Genomic DNA, 19,183 nt, shown 5'->3' on the forward strand with positions numbered 1-19,183 from the left:
TTAATGGAACATTCTAGGTCTCAGCTATGAGAACCTTTGCTCGAGGGGAGAATTGAAGGAACGAAGAAGGAGGGGGCAGTTTTGTCCTGGTCTCATAAAAAAGGCAATGTGAACAATCCTCAGCTGCTACTGGGCCCATTAAAGGCCTAATTTCCATTCACCTATAACTTTATTAGGCTCATCCGAGCTATTCATCAGACAAGCCTGTCTTGAAAAGGGTGGATAGTGGCTTTTATTAAAATGTCTTCCCCGTGGCAGATGCATTAGGTTTTATGGCCCCGCACACACAGCTGCCTTCACAATGGGAAAGAGCTGCTGCACCATTGCTAGGGCCGACAGAGGTGACAGGTAAGACCTGGGAGACCAGATGTCCCAGACACCCGTTCCCCGTGCATGGGCCGCAGCGTCTGGAGTGGGTGTTAGCCTCATCTCTGCAAGTTTGGGTAAAAATGTCCGTCTCAGAGAGCTACCAGAGGACTCTTGCACATCCCCGGCCCCCACCAATTCCCAGCTGCTCTGCCCTTCAGCCACGTGCTGGAGTCTGTGTGTATTTTTGGAAACTGGTCCCAGAGCAGAGCCTTCGGAATCTGGATAAGGGGTGGTCAGGCTGCTGGAAAACTGTGATAGGGGGCCCTGGGGCCCCAGGGCTTGGCAGGTTGTGGAAAACGTGGAGGGAAAGTGACACAGGAAGCTAGACAGAGAGCCGCTCAACAGTAGAGAGAGAGGGAGGAGAGCCCCCAGCCATGGAGGAAGGGAGCGTCTTCCCTGACTTCCCTGTGGGGTTGCAGGTCTCTTCTGCCTTGGATAAAAACCCCTTATGGGGACAAGTGGGGCAGGGGGCTCAGAGTGAATCCCCCAGGATCAGGGCCAGCTCTGCAGTCTTGCCACCGAGTGGCCAGGAGCAAGTTACTTCGCCTCTCTGAGCCTTGGTCTCCTCATCTGTGAAACGGAGCTCCCGGGCCATGATGCTGAATCGTTGGTAGGATTACAGCAGACAGATCTCGCAAAGCATTTAGCAGCGGGCCTGACACATAGCAAGCCCAGAACTCGCACCAGCTGTTATTATGATGGTGGCAATCGTGCCCCGTGATGAGCAAGTGTTGAGGGTGACAGAGATGCCAGATGTTCTGCCCCGTGCTCAGCTGGAATGAGGAGGCTGGGATATCAACTCCTCCCAAGTTAGTTCCAAAGCCAAGTGGCTGCTGAGCCCCAGCTGACCACGGGAAGGGAGGGTTGGGCTCTAGCCCAGGTGAGTTGGGTTGCACCTTCGTCTGTCTGCCCCAGGAAGAATTTCTAAATAATTCATTGTCATTGACAATCCTCGCAATGTCACTAAAGAGAACATACCGAAACCCTACCCATCTGGAGATAATAGTGCTAACCTGTCTCATGGGCCGTCGTCTGGATTACATGAGTCAAATCACAAAAAGAACTTGGAGCCAAGTGCTGTGTGTGTATTTAGAGTTTTCCTGGGGATTCTGGCTGCCATCATGAAACAAAATGGCAGCCAGCATATTTCCCACAAGCAGATCGCTGGTTGTTCGTGGGGCTGTTTCCCGGATTGGTAGAGGTTGTAGAGAGAGGGGAAGATCCCGAGTGGACTCAGCTCACCTCTCGAGCCCAGGTCCTACTCTGGTGCCTGGTCACAGGATGGGCGTCTCTTCCCATACCCTTGACCCCTGCTGCCCGTGACATTCCCTTGCTGCAGTACAGGGAGTCCAGAGAGAGTAAGTCGGAAACCCTGAGGGGCACTGGGAGACTTGGGGGCTTTGGGGCAGGGGTGAGGCATAACCCACCTAGGTTTTAACGGGCTGAGACCAGACCACGAGGGGATGGGACGGAAGGTATGGCGGTAATCCTGGCAAGAGATGGTGATGCCATGGACCCAGGCTAGGACATGTAGAAGTGGAAAGCAGTGGGTAGATTCTGGATAAAGTGTGAACGCTGCCAGTGGGATTTGTTGACAAATAAATGAGCTATTTGAAGAAGAGCGAGGGCAGAATCCAGAGCAAGCCCAAGCGTGGCCTGAGACGCAGGAAGAACGGAGCTGCCACCGCCCGAGACGGGCAGGCTGTGAGGAGCAGGACGGAGGTGGACCGACGCTGACAGGAGATGAGGGGCTCTCCCCAAGGCCACTGGGAGCCCGTTTCAGGAGACAGGAAGAGGCGGCAAGGGCAGGAAAGCGGGAGATCAGGGACCCCACCAGCCTTCTGAGTGTTCGTCTTCAGGAGGGCTGCCCCGCGGAGCCCTCACCGGCCAGCCCGGCCTTCCACTCCTGCAAAGCCTCGTGCCTGTCTTGGGGGAGAGAGAGAAAAACACCTTCAGGGAGGAGACTGGCACTTCTCCTCGTCGTCACACAGCCCCGAACTTCTAACAGAGCAGAGGGTCCTCTAAAAGGAACAGTTGACCTGGCCCTGCTGCCTTCTCTTTGATGGGCCTCCTCGTCTCCAGGCTCGGCGCCTCTCAGGCCTGAGCCTGCTTGGACATTCTGCACAAAGGTGCGACTTGCCCGGTAAAGAGCCAGAATTCCTCTCACTTCAGAAAGAAAACCTCCGCGTCTGCCAGTGGCCTCACATCTCTCCCTCTCCATTCTCAGCGTGAGGCTTGGGCTCTTTATAATTCATCAAAAAGGCCACACATAATGAGCTCAGCTCGTACTCTGCAGCGAGGGCTGTCAGCTCACCTCTTAAGAGCCCCGCATCCTGGCCGGGGACCCTTAGATCTCGTCGTCCTGAGGCTGGGGCTGAATCACCTGTGAGTCAGGCATCGGGCTGAGCCAGCACTGCCCCCCTCCCGAGGACCTTGCAACCTGTGTTCCAAGGAGGCCTGGCCAGCGGCTTTCACTGATGCCATCTCAAAACTCTCCTGACCATGCTGGAAGGAAGGTACCTACATACCCACTGTGCAGACGTGAAAACTGAGGTGCCGTGAGGTTTAGCAGCTTACCTGAGGTCCCTTGGCAGGGGTCTAGTAAAGAATCAACCTGATCCTGGTCTTTGTCCTCACCTCCTGGGAGGTGGTCTCTTAGCCCTTGGAAATGTCCCGCCTGACAAGAGGGTTTTTGTTTACCATATGGACCGCGTCTGTATGCCTGAACCCCGATGAAGAACACCAAGACTCAGGTGAGCCCCCTGGTGGACAGTGCTCCATGCATGCGGTCGCACGTTGTCGCTGGGCAATGTGAGCACTGTCCTTGACCCCACGAGGAGAGGAAAGCCGGAAGCTCTGCATGGGGAGCCTTCCTGGACCCTGCCCCACGGGGTCCTTCAGCTGATCTGAATCTCTGTCCTTTGCTGTAATAGACCATAGCCATGGGTACAGCAGCTCTCAGCGAGTCCTGTGAATTCTTCCAGCGAATTAATGGAACCTGAGGGTAGTCTCGGGGACCCCCAGATTTGCAACTGGTGTCAGAAACGAGAGTGGCCTTGGAAACCCCTGAATTCTGCCACTGAGGTCAGAGGTGAGGGCTTGCGACCTGTCCCCTAACCTAGTCCCCTAACTTCTGGACTAGAAGAGAAGAAATTTCGGGGGCACCTGAGTGGCTCAGTCGATTAAGGATCTGACTTCAGCTCAGGTCGCGATCTCACAGTTTGTGAGTTTGAGCCCCACCTTGGGCTCGCTGCTGTCCGTGCAGAGCCCGCCTCAGATCCTCTGCCCCCACTCCCCATCTGCCCATCCCCTGCTCATGTTCTCTCTCTCAAAAAAAAAAAAAAAAAAAAAGATATTTATATATATGTTTATATAATCTAATTGTATATATAATTATAATTTATATTTAAAAACAGATATCTCTGCTGTTTTTAGCCACCGTGAGCCCAGGACGAGGACCTCAGCACCTCTGTAACTCACCAGCTCTGAGTCTGTGGTAATTCTATAGCTGCCCTAGGCAACAAATACAGGCCTTCCCCTCCAGAAGCTTCTGCCAGAGCAACTCTCTGCTTTCAGCTCCTAGAGAAAGGCCCCTGCTCCGACAGCATCTTTCTCAGGCCACCGGCAACTTGCCTTGTCTGTTCGTTCCCTCAACCACCGTGGTGGCCCTGGGAGCAGCCTTTCCTTGCCCCTCCCCCACTTTCTCCCATTCGGGGCCGCATCAAGCGTCCTGGGGCCGTCCTAACAAATCGCCACAAACTGGGGGGCTTGAACAACAGAAATGGATTGTCTTGCAGGTTATGGCACCTGAGTCCAGGATCAAGTTCTCAATCCCCTGTGGAGACTGGGAGGGAGAAACCACTCCATGTCTCCCTCCCGGCTTCTGATGGCCGCTGGCCTGCAGACACATCAATCCAACCTCTCCTCCACTGTCACTGTCACACGGCCTCCTCCCCTGTGTGTCTCTGTGTCACCTCCTCTTCTTCTAAGGACACCAGTCACTGGATTAAATGATCCCTAAAACCGGAGTGGTTTCCTCTTGAGGTCCCGTAACTAATTCTATCTGCACAGGCCCAATTCCAAATAAGGTCACTTTCTGAGGTCTGGGGGGACGTGGCCCCTGGCCTCATGGGACACACGACTGGGGAGGACCAGGCCGGACCAGAGGGAGATTCACTGGGCCACCTGCCCACCGCCCGGCCGCCCTGCCTCCCGGGGGGGGGGGGGGCGGGGGCGGGGGGCGCCCTGGTGTCACCGTTCCTGCCAGAGGAAGGAGGACCCGGTTCTGGAGCCAGGCGCTGGCTTCCAGAGTGTACGTGCTCAGGAGGCTGTCATGTTGATGAAAATACCGCAGAGCCGTCTGCAGGGTTCTTCCTTCTCACTGCCTCTCCAGCGCCTGAAATAAATGAGAAAGAGATGTTCCTGGCAGAGTCTGTGGAGGAACTCCATGGCAGGAATGAAAATTGGCTGCCGCATCCAAGAAATCCTTGAATGGAAAGGGATTTCTAGGACAACACACCTCTAGGAACAGAGAGTGTCAGTGGTAAAGCCCGGGGGAGGGAGGGAGGGACGCCAGCCTGCAGCGGGCGTGTCTGCGCGCGTCCACGGACGTGCCCCCCCCCCCCCCCCCCCGCGTGCACACCGGCGCAGGTGCACATACCTGCTGGCGGGGCGGGAGCGCGGGCGGGCGTGGGGGACGCAGCCCACATCACGGCCCACGTAGGCTTTCTTCTACTGGCGGACCATCCGTCCGCCCCTCCCGCCACCCCCACGCCCACCGGCCAGCTGGGGTCACCTTGTCCTGTTACATTTTCACAAAACTGGCCTTGGCCCCTGTCCAGGGCCTGGGAGGGACGCCAGCCGCCTGCTGTCCCCCGGCGGGTTCCGCTGAGGCCCACGCGGCTGCAGCCCCCCCTGGCGCCAAGTTCCTGCTTTCGCTGAACCCTGCACCCGCCCTGCGCCGTCTGGTCTCCTCGGCCAGCCCGCCCTTTTCCTCCAGGCATCACATCTTTGGAGCTTCAGGGACTGGCTGAACTGCCCGTGAACTTCGGCCTGGCTCCGTCACAGCCTCCAACGTCCTTAAGCTGAAGCGAGGCAAGTCTGGGGCCGTCCTGGCCAGAGAGCCCTCACCTACCCCTGTTCGGGCCTCACCAAGGCCCCTCTTTCATCAGAAGGCCCACGAGGGGTTGGCCAAACAAAGACCGTCCCTGCTGCACCCCCAGCCCCTTGTCCCTCCAATCCCCCGTCCCTGCCCCAAATGGAATCTGCCAGATCCACAAGCCCACACACCGCTAAGGCCAGGAACACACCCCCTTCCAGCCCCGCCCTGGGGGCCCGCTCAGCCCTCCTCAAGGCAGTCGATCTCTTGGTCCTTCTAGAAACACATGTTGGAGAAACCTGCTGGTGTTTGCCCCAACCTCAAGCTGTGTGGTAAGAATCCAGGGAAGTGTGTGCCTGATCTGAAACCCTTTTCCTACAGAGGGGAAACTGAGGCCAGAGAGAGAATCAGCTCGCCTAAGTCACGCCATGAGTGAGTGTTCCCAGGGAACAGAGACCCCAAGTCTCCTGACTCGGCATGAGGTCTTTATCCCAGCCCGTGGGGCCAGCAGGCGCTCCCAGGCACTGAGCTATGAGTGGGGGTTTCCTTAAACACCCCAGAATCCTCGAAGCTCTCGGAATCCCCAGCTCTCTGAATGAGCGTCTTTTCCCGGCTGTTAGAGCTGGGATCTCCGATGCAGCCAAAATTCAGTTGCAGGCAGGGCCTGGATGTCTCTTGGGAACCCCTTTCCCTGTCTCTAGGTTCGGGGGTGCCAGATTATGATGCGGACAGAATTTAGCACCATCCTGTCTTGTCTCCACTCCAGTCCCCAAGGTACTCAGCGTCCCCATCCTCCTCCCCCTTGGAGGAGGATATTTTTGCCAAAAGCATTAGAGAACTGTTATGGACTGAACGTTTGTGTCCTGCCCACTCCGCCAAATTCATATGCTGAAGCTCTGATGCATCCCCAGTGGGACTGGTATTAGGAAATAGGGCCTATATAATCCAGGTTAAATGAGAGCACAGGGTAGGGCCCTGACCCAACAGGATTAGTGTCCTTATAAGATGAAACACCAGAAGGGTGCCTGGGTGGCTCAGTCTGTTAAGCGGCTGACTTTGGCTCAGGTCAAAGTGGGTTCGAGCCCCACATCAGGCTCTGTGCTGACAGCTCAGAGCCTGGAACCTGCTTTGGATTCTGTGTCTCCCTCTGTCTCCCTGCCCTTCTCCCACTGTCACTCTCTCACTCTCTCAAAAAATAAACATTAAAAAAAAAAAAAAAGACGAAACACCAGAATGTTCTCTTTCAAAACCCATGCACCGAAGAGAGGCCATGTGAGGACACAGTGGGAAGGTGGCCGACGGCAAGCCAAGCGCAGAGCTCTCACCAGAACCTGAATCAGCCGGAGTCTTGATCTCAGACTCCCAGCTTCCGGAACTGTGAGAAGATAAATCTCTGTTTATACCCAGTCTGTGTGGTATTTTGTTGTGGCAGCCCCAGCGAACTCAGACAAGAACCGAAATATTTACAGATTGAAATGAAATCAAGTGTGAGAGATGCCTCAAATCGGTACAGAAGAGGAAGTGAGCAGAGAATAAACAGGATCGGCTGCAAGTCGATAATTGTTGAAGTTTGGTGACAGGTGCATGGCAGGAAGGGGGGTCGCACTTTTTCTCTCTACATTTATGTGTTAGAAATGCTCTCTAATAAAATATTTGGGTTTTTTAGTTTGTTTATTTTATTTTGGAGGGGGAGGGGCAGAGAGATAGAGAGATAGAGAGAGAGAGAGAATCCCAAGCAGGCTCCATGCTGGAACTCATGACACATGAGATCATGACCTGAGCTGAAATCAAGAGTCAGACATTCAACCGACTGAGCCACCCAGGCACCCCTCCGATGAAATGTTTGTAAAAATAGTATAGTGGAGTGGGCCATGAAATCAATTCAGTGGGTCACAATCAGCATTTTTTAAATGAGAAAGAATAAAATAGATTATACTAGAATCACAGAATTACAATAATGTAATACTTTGTGAAACTTTTACAGGGTGTGTGTGTGTGTGTGTGTGTGTGTGTGTGTGATGTACTGGGTCTGAATGTAAAATGTACTTCTTACTGTGGGTCATGGTCAAAAGACCTGGAAAGTCATTTCTCATGGTTGATTTGACCATGGCCTCCACAGTCAGATTGCCTGGGTTCTGGTTCGGCCACTTCCTCCTGGCTGTGTGGCCTTGAGCAAGTCTGTGCCTTAGTGCAGCTAATAATCACAGCCTCCGTCATAGGATCGATGGGAGTTTTAAGTGAGCTAATACATGTGAAGTGCTTCCAGCCATTCTCCTAACACAGTGCAAGAGCTCAATACGTAGCAACTTTTACTGTAGTGGCCATGATATATAAAGCGGTTGGTACTATCGCGTCAGGAATTTGTTGGCCTGAAATGGGAGGACGTAGGTTTTATAAGAAGAGAAAGACAATGCGCGACCACCGTTACAGAACGAAAACTCACTGAGTAAATTTGAGGATCCAGTTGGCTTTAATCAACAATTCGTGATTCGGTCAACATCCCATCCAGTATCAGACAGATATCTGCTCCCAGGAGCTGTACAATATGGAGGGCTTTTACGGGCAGGGGGCAGGGCAAGGAGGTTATTAGCAAAAGAAAAGAAAGGTTTATTACAGTCAAGGTTATCTTCCCTCAGGGAAGAGATGTGGTCTTATCATACCTCACCATGCTGATGGGGAAATTCCAGACTGATCGCTTTAAAGTTCCACTTCTAGGGGCCCCTGGGTGGCTCAGTCGGTTGAGCGTCCAACTTCGGCTCAGGTCAAGGTCTCCTGGTCTGTGAGTTCGAGCCCCGCGTCCGGCTCTGTGCTGTCATAACAGCTCACAGCCTGGAGCCTGCTTCAGATTCTGTGTCTCCTGCTCTCTCTGCTCCTTCGCCACTCATGCTCTGTCTCTCTCTCTCTCTCAAAAAAGAAACATTAAAAAAATAAATAAAAATTAAAAAATGAAGTTCCACTTCTGGAGAGGCTGACATTGCAGTAGTCTTAAAAAAAAATTCTTTTTTAACATTTATTTATTGAGAGATGGAGCATGAGCAGGGGAGGGGCAGAGAGAGAGGGAGACACAGAATTCGAAGCAGGCTCCAAGCTCCCAGCTGTCAGCACAGAGCCCGACGCGGGGCTTGAACTCACAAACCGCGAGATCATGACCTGAGCCCAAGTCAGATGCTTAACCGACTGAGCCACCCAGGCACCCCTGACATTGCAGCAGTCTTAAGTTTGCTATCCTGGGGCAAGTGAGTCTGCTTTGGGCCTTTTCTTTTCTTTCTTCCTTCCTTCCTTCCTTCCTTCCTTCCTTCCTTCCTTCCTCCTTCTCTTTCTCCCTTTCTTTCTTCCCTTTTTTTTTTTAAACACCACAGAGGGAATAATGGTGGAATTTTAGGCAGCGTGGCCCTTCAGTCATTTACGAATATTAACTATTTCACTCAGTAAGTATTATGGAATGCCCACTATGTGCTAGTCCCAAGACACTGGCCACAGAGAGTTGAACAAGACAGATATGGCCCATGCCTTCATGAAGCCCACCCCCTACCTAGGAAGAAAAAGCAAACAATTCATTGTGATTAAAATGTCATTAGTAGGAGTCGCCTGGGTGGCTCAGTCAGGTAAGTGTCTGACTTCGGCTCAGGTCATGATCTCACGGTTCATGGGTTTGAGCCCCGCATTGGGCTCTGTGCTAATAGCTCAGAACCTGTTTCTGATCCTCTGTCTCCCTCTCTCTCTGTCCTTCCTCTGCTCTCTCTCTCTCTCTCTCTCAAAATAAATAAACATTTTTTTTTTTAATTCCATTACTGGGATGGGAAACAAAATAGGGTGATGGGGAACCGCAGAGAGGGGAAGGCGGTAACCTGACAACAGATTGTTGTTAAGACTCAGCCAAGGGGCACCAGTCTGGCTCAGTCAGTAGAGCATGTGACTCTTGATCTTGGGGTTGTGGGTTCGAGCCCCACGTTGGGTGTAGAGATGACTTAAAAAGACTCAGCTGAGAGGAAGACTGGGAGCCAATGCTGGGAGGCGAGAGGTCTGGGAATGAAAGCAGCTTCCCAGTAGGGTAGCTGGCCCACCAGCCAAGCGTGGCCTTTACGTTGAAATCCATGAAAATGAAACAGAATTAAAAACTCAGTGCCTCAGTGCTCAAAAGCCACACTGTGCCAGACAGCGCCTAGGGCAAGTGTCCAGAACATTCTCATCATCTCGGAAAGTCTGTCAGCCAGCACTGGTGGAGACCCCAAGCTGTGCTGTCCATCGTGGCAGCCCCTGGCCCCAGGTGGCAGCTGAGCACTTGAAATGTGGCCTGTGCCACTGAGAAATGGAATCTCACTTATTTTATTTTAATTAATCAAAATTGAAATTGAAAAAAGGATCTCTAATTCAGTCATTGGAAGACTTTTTTTTTTAAGTTTTCATTTATTTATTTATTTATTTATTTATTTATTTATTTATTTATTTTGAGGGAGAAAGAGAGAGCCCGTGGGCAGGGGGGAGGGGCAGTGAGAAAGAAAGAGAGACTCCCAAGCAGGTTTCCGCACTCACAAACCATGAGATCATGACCTGAGCCGAAATCAAGAGTCGGATGCTTAACTGACTGAGCCACCCAGGTCCCCCTGGAAGGCTATTAATTCTATTTGGAACAACTCGGGTATATGAATCCAGTTTTCCAACTGCACATTTTATGAAATCTAAATACAGAGCAACCTGAAATATGCTCTCAGAGGAAAACAAGCCCACTGGATGGCGGAGACGCAGTACAAAACAACAAAGGTAAACCATGTCATTAATAAACTTTATATTTGATCATATATTGGGATGATAATATTCTGAGTATATTGCACTAAAAAAAGATATTATTAAAATAATCTAGCCTGTTTCTTTTCATTTTTAAATGTGGCCATTAGGAAACTGTCAATGACTTACGTGGCTCAAATTTATTTCTTTTAAAAAAAATTTTTTTTAAGTTTATTTTTATTTTGAGAGAGAGAGAGAGAGAGCACGAGCAGGGTTGGGGTAGAGAGAGAGGGAGAGAGAGAATCCTGAGCAGCGTGGAGCCTGACATGGGGCTCCATCTCATGAACCATGAGATCATGCCCTGAGCCAAAATTGAGAATCGGATGCTTAACCAACTGAGCTACCCAGGTGCCCCAGGTCAAACTTATTTCAATGAGACAATGTGGGACTAGGGTTTAGAGAGATGGGCAGCGAACCAAGAGGTCTGTAGTAGATATGGAGGTCTTGTTGGCTCAACATGGATTTTGAACTTCTTCCTGGGTAATGGGGAGCCACGGCAGGTGTTTGAGCAGAGCAGTGATGCCTCTGGAAGATCTTCCTGGCAGCTTTGGGGAGAATGGGGTGGAATGGGATACCAGTTGGAAAGCCATTGTCATCAAGCTCAGACAAGAGAGTGGCTTGGATTCGAACGGTGGCTGTAGGGACACAGGGGTGCTGCCTGTTTCCCTTTCAAGGGGATTTTGCAGACATTTCATCCCAAACTCCTGCTTTTATCTTATCAGCCACCCCCAACTGTGGGGGGACTGGAAAATGTAGTCATTTAATTGGGCTCATGGCGATCCAGAAAAAAATGGGACCCTGTCCTAAGGAAAACAGAACAGAGGCTGGGTGGGCATGTAGCCCCCTCCACTGAGAGAAAGTCGGGGAAAGAGAGACAGAAGGCCCAGCCAGCAGGGTGGGAGGGAACCAAAGAGAACACGGGGTCTGTACGATTCTGGGAGGGTGGGCTTGGCAGAGGATGTCACCCACCTTCATTTTGACCTCAAACTTTTTTTTTTTTTAAGTTTATTTATTTATTTTGAGAGAGAGAGAGCACACAGGAGGGGCAGACAGAGAGGGCGAGAGGGACAAATCCCAAGCAGGGTTAGCACCATAAGTGTAGAGCCCGATGCGGGGCTTGAACTCAGGAACCATGAGATCACAACTGAGCTGAAAGCAAGAGTCGGCCACTTAACTCACTGAGCCGCCCAGGCGCCCCTTGACCTCAGACTTTCTAATGAGTAAATTTCATCTTTCCCGCTTATGTTTGAATTCTGGCAAAAGCTCCTGTGGGCAGAGTACCCGCTTCACACAGTAAGAACTGCCCTGAGCCAGCAAGACCCCACGTGACTGACCCCAAGACAGCGATCCACCTGGCCTTTGCTGCCCCACCTGCACAAACCCCCAACCTCTGTCCCGCATTTTCCTGATAGAAACTGGGAAGTATTTTCCGTGCTTGGGCACAGTCTTTGAGACACCAGTGTGCTCTCATCCTGGTGTCGGCCTTTCTTGAAATAAATCCCTTTCTTGTTTCACCTGGTCTGTTTGGGACCCCCAGAGTCCGGTGCTCCTGCACCCCTGAGCCCCAGCTACAGGCTGCTCCCAGGACCCAACGCACCTGAGCGCCAGGCAAGACGAGGCCCCTGGCTCACGGGAGGCGCTCGACAAATATTCGTCCAATAATGTCCGTTTAGCCACGTGAGCATTACTGATAACCTCGGGAAGAGCAGTGTAGTGGAGATGTGGGTAGGCAGGGGAGGGAGAGGGAGGTGAGGCTTGAGTGGGCGTGATTCTCTCCAGAAGTTTGGGTGGGGAGGGCAGAGGCGGAGAGGGAGGCAGGTGGAGGGAGGGACCGCGTCCTGCTCAGCTCTGAATCCCAGGACCTGGCATTATTATTGTTTTTTTTATCCCCATGCAGATGAAAAAGCTAAGGCTCCAAGAGGAGGACCGACTTCCCGGGTCTCCAGAGGGGACTGAGATCCAGGCCTGTGCCCTGAACCCCGCCCCACCCCTGCCCTCTCCCACTCCTTCCCAGCATCCTGTTTTTTCTTTAATGAGCTGGCTCTTTGATAATCGCAGTGGGCCTTTTATGAACTAAACAAACCGAGGCTGCAGGGTATTTTTTTTTTTTTTTAACAAAAGAGCTCATTGAATAAGCAATGGGCTTTTCTGCAACTATTTTTAAAGAGGGACCTGCAGGCTGGGCTATGAGGAAAATCACAGAGAGCAATCTTCTGAAGGTCACCTAGCACCCAGGGAAAAATCCAGAGCTGGGGTGCACCTCACAGACACCCCAGGGAAAAATCCAGAGCTGGGGTGCACCTCACAGACACCCCAGGGAAAAATCCAGAGCTGGGGTGCACCTCACAGACCCCCAGGGAAAAATCCAGAGCTGGGGTGCACCTCACAGACCCCCAGGGAAAAATCCAGAGCTGGGGTGCACCTCACAGACCCCCGTGCGGGGCCCTGTGAGAAGGCGGAGGTCCTGGGTAAGAACCCAGGCACCCGGCTCCGTCCCGCCCCGGGGGCATCCAGGGCAGCGCTGGCCCGGCGTGGCCCTCCAGCCTCTGCAGTGGCCCCAGCCTGCTCCCTGGGACCAGAGGATTCTGCTCTCCGGAAGGTGCTAGCTGTGTAACTCCCATCACCCCCTGCACTGCCTCTGCCTCTGGTGCCCGCAGGCAACTATTTTACCAATCCACTCCCTCCCCTGTGCCCTGGGCCAGAGACAAGGCTGCCTGTATTTAGGGCATATTCACCGCAGACACTGCTCCGTGCTGGGAACCAAGACCTCTGACTCGACCCCTGCGCTCAAGGAGCTTGAAGGTGGGACCAACGTTTCTGGGGACGAAGAGCTTTCACGTACGTACATCCCCACACCTAATTCCCATCCACTTCCAAGGCACCGTTTCCAGGGAAGCTGAGTCTCAGAGAAGTCAGTGGCCACATGTGGCTCAGCTGGGACTCTTTCTGTGTCCATGGTTCCAGCCTTCCTTGTACATGGCAGGGGGCCACCTGTCCCCGTATGATCTCGGGCTCAGGGGACGTGGAAGGTCCTGGAACTTCCTGTGAGGGCCTGATTGGTAAGTGCTGACAACCAGATGTTTAGCCAGCCCCGGGAGGGACAGGCTCACTCTGGCTTGTGTGCCAGTAACTCTGACTCTCTGGGCCTCAGTTTCCTCCACTTTAGATTGGGGTTGGTAACAGTACCAGTGCTATTGGTGGCCGCTAATGTTTCCTGGTCCTCACTATGGGCCACGTGGCACAGAGTCCCCTAGGCAGGCCCCGTTCTTTCCCCCAGTTGAGACAAGGAAAGTGAGACTCGGAAGAACAAAACGACCTGTCCAAGTCCACACAGCTTGCAAGGATTTGAGCCTAGGCAGTCCTGCCCCCGGCTTACTCTGCTGGCTGGAGAGAGGTTGCCTTCCCCTCCCCAGCCTTCGACCCTGGGCGCCCCCTGGTGGTCAGAGCTGCTCCTGCAGCTCAGCCTCTGTCCAGGTTACTCCCAGGACAGGTGGACCCCTTTGAAGGCCTGAGGAGCAGCAGCTGGGAGCCCACCAGGGCCCCACAGAAGCCAACCAGCCAGGAGGTCAAATCCCAGCTGGCCCACCCCTCCCCCAGCTCTTCGGCCCTTTCTGAAAGGAAAGCGGGCCTCAGTGTCCCTTTGCCCCCAGGTCTTTGTATCAGAGGACCACCGATCACGGCTTTCTGGCTTTTGTGGCGAATGCTGAACTCGAGGGTTTGCTCCAGGCCAGACCGTTGGGGAGATGGGGGTGCAGAGCCCAGAGGGAGGCATCCATTCGTTAGTAAGAATGACTGAGTAGGCTACCGCTGAGCTGTGCTGCGTTCCTAGGAATGCTGGTGTTGGCTTGTTTGGACACGAGTGCCCTTCCCCCAACACCCTGTGAGCCCCCGCGCGTGCAGCCTAAGGCAGGTGGGCATCAGCTGCTCCACCCTCCTAAAGCTTGATGATCTGAGTCATCGGCAACCATCTTCCCGTTGTTCCCTCCAGAGTGTCAAATAAAAACAAATCCAGGCTTCGTAAGAGAGACTTTATGCGAGAGGGTGAATGCTCTGGCCATCGGGTCTGTCTGGGGGGAGGCAGAGAGCCTCTCTGCTGCAGAAGGGAGCAAGAAAAGCAAAAAGGAGCCGGCGTGGGAAAGCGGGATGGAAGGTCAGCGAAGGCCTAGCTCTATTCCAGGGATTGCTGGAGGGGCTGACTGGTGATCCAGGCTGAGACTGAAGTTCAGCGGCCCCGAGGAAGGAGAGACGTGTAACCAAAGTTTGGTTAACAAGCCCTTGGCTCTGACTGACCAATGGAGAAACACAGTTCAGGTAATCATTTATGAGTCCACAAAAGGGGATTTGGAGGGTCTGTGTCTGTCCTTGTCGTAGGTAAACAAGGACGGGGGGTGGGTGGACATCCATGAGTCTTCTCTACGTCACGTGGAGGAGGTTCATTCTTTGCAACAAGTCATTTTCCCGAACACAAAGGGTGGGGGGTTCCTTTAAGAGCTGCTGTTTTGCAGGAGCACGGGGCTTAGGTAAAAATCCACATTGTCGGGAGTGAGAACAGTGTTCTCATTAGCAGATTGAATCTGAAGATAGCAAACATGTTCATTGTGTCCACAACGAAATACAGGAGTAAAGAGATCAGGGGCAATAATCTTGGTCCTAATTGTTAAAATCGGGCAGAAGCGAGCATGTTGCCCTGGGAATAGCTAATAGCTAGTGGTGTTGCTCGTAACAAGGCACTGGCTGGACTGTTTGCCGCGGTCTGTGCGCCATTGAGCTCAGAATCCTAGAGCGTCTCCCTGGGAGACCTGGGCCCGGGAGGAAACCTTGTGGTTTTCTGTCAGAAGAGCCACACACACATGGTCACCAGAACTCTCGTCGCTATGGTCCGGGCTGGCGTCAGGAAAGTCAGCCTCTTCTGTACCAGGCCCCGTGCTGGGCTCTGCACAGATTTTGGGCATGTTCTCCAGGCAGGCATGGGGACAGCAGGAGCGACAGTCCCTGACATTGGTGGCCATTTCTGTGGCTCTTGGCTGGTCATCCCGGGGATGGAAAGCCCCAGGAGACCGGGCCTTGCTGGTTCATGGCTGCGTTCCCAGCACTTGGCAAGGTGTGAGCATGCTGAATGAATGAAGGGTGAGCCCTGACAGCAGTGGGGGTGTGGTTAGACCACACGCCTCATGGTGAAAGGGGGAATGTTACCGTGAACGAGGCGGGAAAGCCAAGTAGGAGTAGCCTGAATGCCAAGCTAAGAGTTTGGACTTGGTGCTAAAGGTGATGGGGGTGCCTTTGAGGTTTTCCAGCTGAAGAGTGAGCTGATCTAAGCTCCGCTTGGGGCCAGAGGTTGTGGTTTCTGTTGGCACCTGTCATGCCCCTCCAGTCTCCTCTGGGACCAGGCTGGGGGTGGCCCAGCGCCCAGTGGAACACTCTTGGGGAACGGGTGGGGGAGGGGCGGGGGCGGGACGGAAACTCCTGCTTGAGTGGGAGCCACTCTGCCAGGGAGGCCCTGCCTTCCCTACCTTGCTCTGCGGCTGGCTTCCTCTCAGAAGAGCTTAGAGCACCCCCTGCTGCCTGTTCCGGGATGCACGCTGGGGCTTTGCGGGGGGGGGGGAACAAAATGAAAAGGAAAGCTAGGCCCACATCTCCACTGGCAGGACCTCTGCTCTGACCACGGTCTCCGAAATACTAACTCAACACATGACTCTCATGACTTTACAATGTGGCCAGCATGCTTTCCATCACCAGCTCTTGAAGCGAATGTGATTCTTCATGCTCCTGCTTCCCGGGTCTGGGGGTCTCAGCTCCCACTCTGGGGGCCCCAGGAGCCCCCCCCCCAAACACACACACATGTCACCAGGTTCTGGAGAACTCCAGGTTTGGCCTGTGTCAAGGGCTGAATAGCGTCCCCACCCAAGATCATGTCCGCTTGGAGCCTCAGAAAGTGAAGCTTGTTTGGAAATAAGGTCTTTGCAGATGTAATTAGTTAAGGAGCTCAAGATGAGATCATCCTGGATTTCCAGTGGGGCCCGAGTCTGATGGCTGGTGTCTGTGAGAGGAAGGAGCTCGGGGACGTGGGGGAAGAAGGTCACGTGGAGGAGGCCCGAGACTGCAGCGACGGGTGTCAGAGACAAGGAGCCCAGGGTGGCCGGCAGCCACCAGAAGCCACTGTGTGAGGGTCGCCACCAGCATTTTATCCCACTCCCGAGGCCCAGAGCACTCGGTGTGCCATTCACTTGCATGCTTGGACCCACACCCATGCATGCACACCCATGTGCACGGGCACATACACATGCATGCGTGTGTGCAGTGTACAGAAAAGAAGAGACGCGAGCTGGTCACAGAGACAGAAGAAGGAGATGTGGAGGGAGCCTGCTGCCACAGTGGTCCTAGCTGGGAGCAGCAGCTGGCCAGCACCGAGGGAGGGGTGTTTAGCACAACGATTAGCACACCCGGGATCCCTAAAGCCCTCCCTGTGTCTCCAGCGTCTGTGTGCAGGGATCCAGCCTGTGGCCTCTGCTCCCACTCCTTCCGCGACCCCAGCTCTGTTTCCTCCCGCGGGGGCGAGGCAGCCCCTCATCACAGGGGGCGAAGGTCCCGCGAGCAGATGAGAGATGCTGCCAGGGAGGCAGAGATGGCTTTCCCGCCTCTGGGCCACGGGGGGTCAGAAAGACACCCACTGATGAGGAGTTCACTTAGGAACCATCCCTCACCAGCGAGGGGCGTGTGCGTCTGTGACACGGATCTGGTCAGAAGCTGGAAAAGACGGCGGAGACCCCAGGAGGGTCGTGCAGCGCCCCTCTGTCTCGACTCACACCTGTTCCTCCAGAATCCTTCATCTTCGGTCTCCACAACAGCCTCTTGCCATGAGGCAGCGAGCCGGGAAAGAAGCGTGTGCGCCTGGATCTGCTGGGCCCCTGGTATAGGGTCTGTCGATGCTGCCGGGATGTTCTCTGAATGAACGCCTGGAAGATGCACCCATTCACTGTCTTTTTTTTTTTTTTTAATTGAAAAAGAGTCGATGAGGTTCACGTAACATACAACTGACCGTCTTAAAGCAAACAGTTCAGTAGTGCATTCTGGACACTACCCCTGTCTCTAGTCTCCAAGTGTTTTCATCGGTTCAGAAGAACCCCCGCTACTGGCTAAGTTATCACTTCCTGTTCCTCCCTCCCAACCGCCGGGCAACCACTGATCTGCTTTCTGTCTATGGATTTGTCTATTCTGGACATTCCATATGCATGGAGTCGCATAGGTGGCCTTCTTTCACTGAGTATTGTGTTTTCAAGGTCAGTCCACATCATGGCAGGTATCAGTACATCATTCCTTTCGAAGGCAGAATAATATTCTATTGTGTGTATACACCACAAGCCAACTTGTTTGTTTATCGAGAGAGAGAGAGAGAGAGAGAGAGAGAGAGAGAATCCCAAGCAGGCTCCACACCCAGAGCCCAACACAGGGCTCCATCCCATGACTCTGGGATTGTGACCTGAGCCAAAATCAATGAAGAGTTGGATGCTCAATCGGCTGAGCCACCCAGGCGCCCCCACAATTTTTTAATTCTTCTGTTGATGGACGCTTGGGCTGTTTCCACCTTGTGGCTACTGCAAATAGTGCTGCTATGAACATTCGTCACGAGTGCGTATCTGAGCATCTGTTTCCAGTTCTTTTAGGTGCATACACCTAGGAGTGGAATCACCACACACTAAGCATGTAACTTTTTGAGGAACCGCCCACCGTTTTGCATTTTCCATTCTCACCAGCACATCCTTGCCAATACTTATTATTTTCTGTTCCTGTTGTGTTCTGTTGTGTTGTTATTATAGCCATCCTAGTAGGCATGAAGTGGTATCTCATTGTGGTTTGATTTGCATTTCCCTGATGACTAATGATGTTGAGCGTCTTTCCATGTGCGTAATGGCCATTTGTATATCTTCGTTGGAGAAATGTCTATTTCAAGTCCTTTGCTCGTTTTTTAAATTGGGTTGTTTGTCTTCCCGTTGTTGGATTGAAAGAGTTCACTCTTCACACAAATTGTGCAGAACAAAAAAACGAAGGCTAGGATTGTCACTTGCCCGAGGTCTTGGGAACCTGGCAACCCCTCAGATCTCCACTTCTGCAGCCCCCTCCCTGCCTCAGCCGCAGTTAGGTTATTTCTGTGGCCGGAGCTGTTGGCTCGCGCTGACCTGTGGACACCTCAGAAAGGCTATTAGGGAAGGAAAAGATGATGCAGAACAAAGGGGGTCCCCTCTTCCTGAGTCCCAGGAATGCCTCTGTCTTGGAAGGGGCTGAATGCTCTGGAAGCTGATTCCCAGGTAGGCTGCTCCAATTGTGTGAGTGTGAGTATGCACATGTGTGTGGCGTGTGCCTGTGCGTTCGTGCATGTGCACAGCTGTGCATGCATCTGCAGTTGACAGAGCTGCCAGGACCCACACCATCTGTGTCCTTTGTGTCCCCTGCTGAGGCACCTGCCAGCCACCACTGGAAGGAGGAAACTGTGGGAAGCATGGCTGGGTGGGGCTGCCACCTGCTGGCCACCCTGGGCACTGCAGGTGGACCTCAGGCTAGTGTGGGTGGCCCCGCCTGGTCTCCTGGGTCAGATGCTCAGGGCAACAGCCAGAAGAAAATAAAGTCCCCCCTGTTGCCCCCGTGCCCTTAGGGCCTCTCTAGGGGGCCTGATAGCCTTCTTAGTACCATGAGCCTCTCTCCAGTTCAATCAAACCCTCGGAATAAAGTTTTTAAAAACTTAATATAAAATAATAGGAATTCCAAGGAAACTATACTGAAATACAGTTATCAAAATAGTGATTGTAATATATGTCCTTAGTGAAATAAGACCCAGCAGCAGGCCTAACAGCAAATGTAATTTTGAAGACGTGGCCAGCCTAGAGGATGTTTGGGGAGACCCGCAACAATTGAAATGTTTTGTGAAAACACTTGTGA

Source organism: Lynx rufus, unplaced genomic scaffold (genome assembly GCF_022079265.1).
Source record: "Lynx rufus isolate CCGP_SWC_20201006 ecotype Redwood Valley unplaced genomic scaffold, mLynRuf1.p SCAF_27, whole genome shotgun sequence".
Lineage (NCBI taxonomy): Eukaryota > Metazoa > Chordata > Mammalia > Carnivora > Felidae > Lynx > Lynx rufus.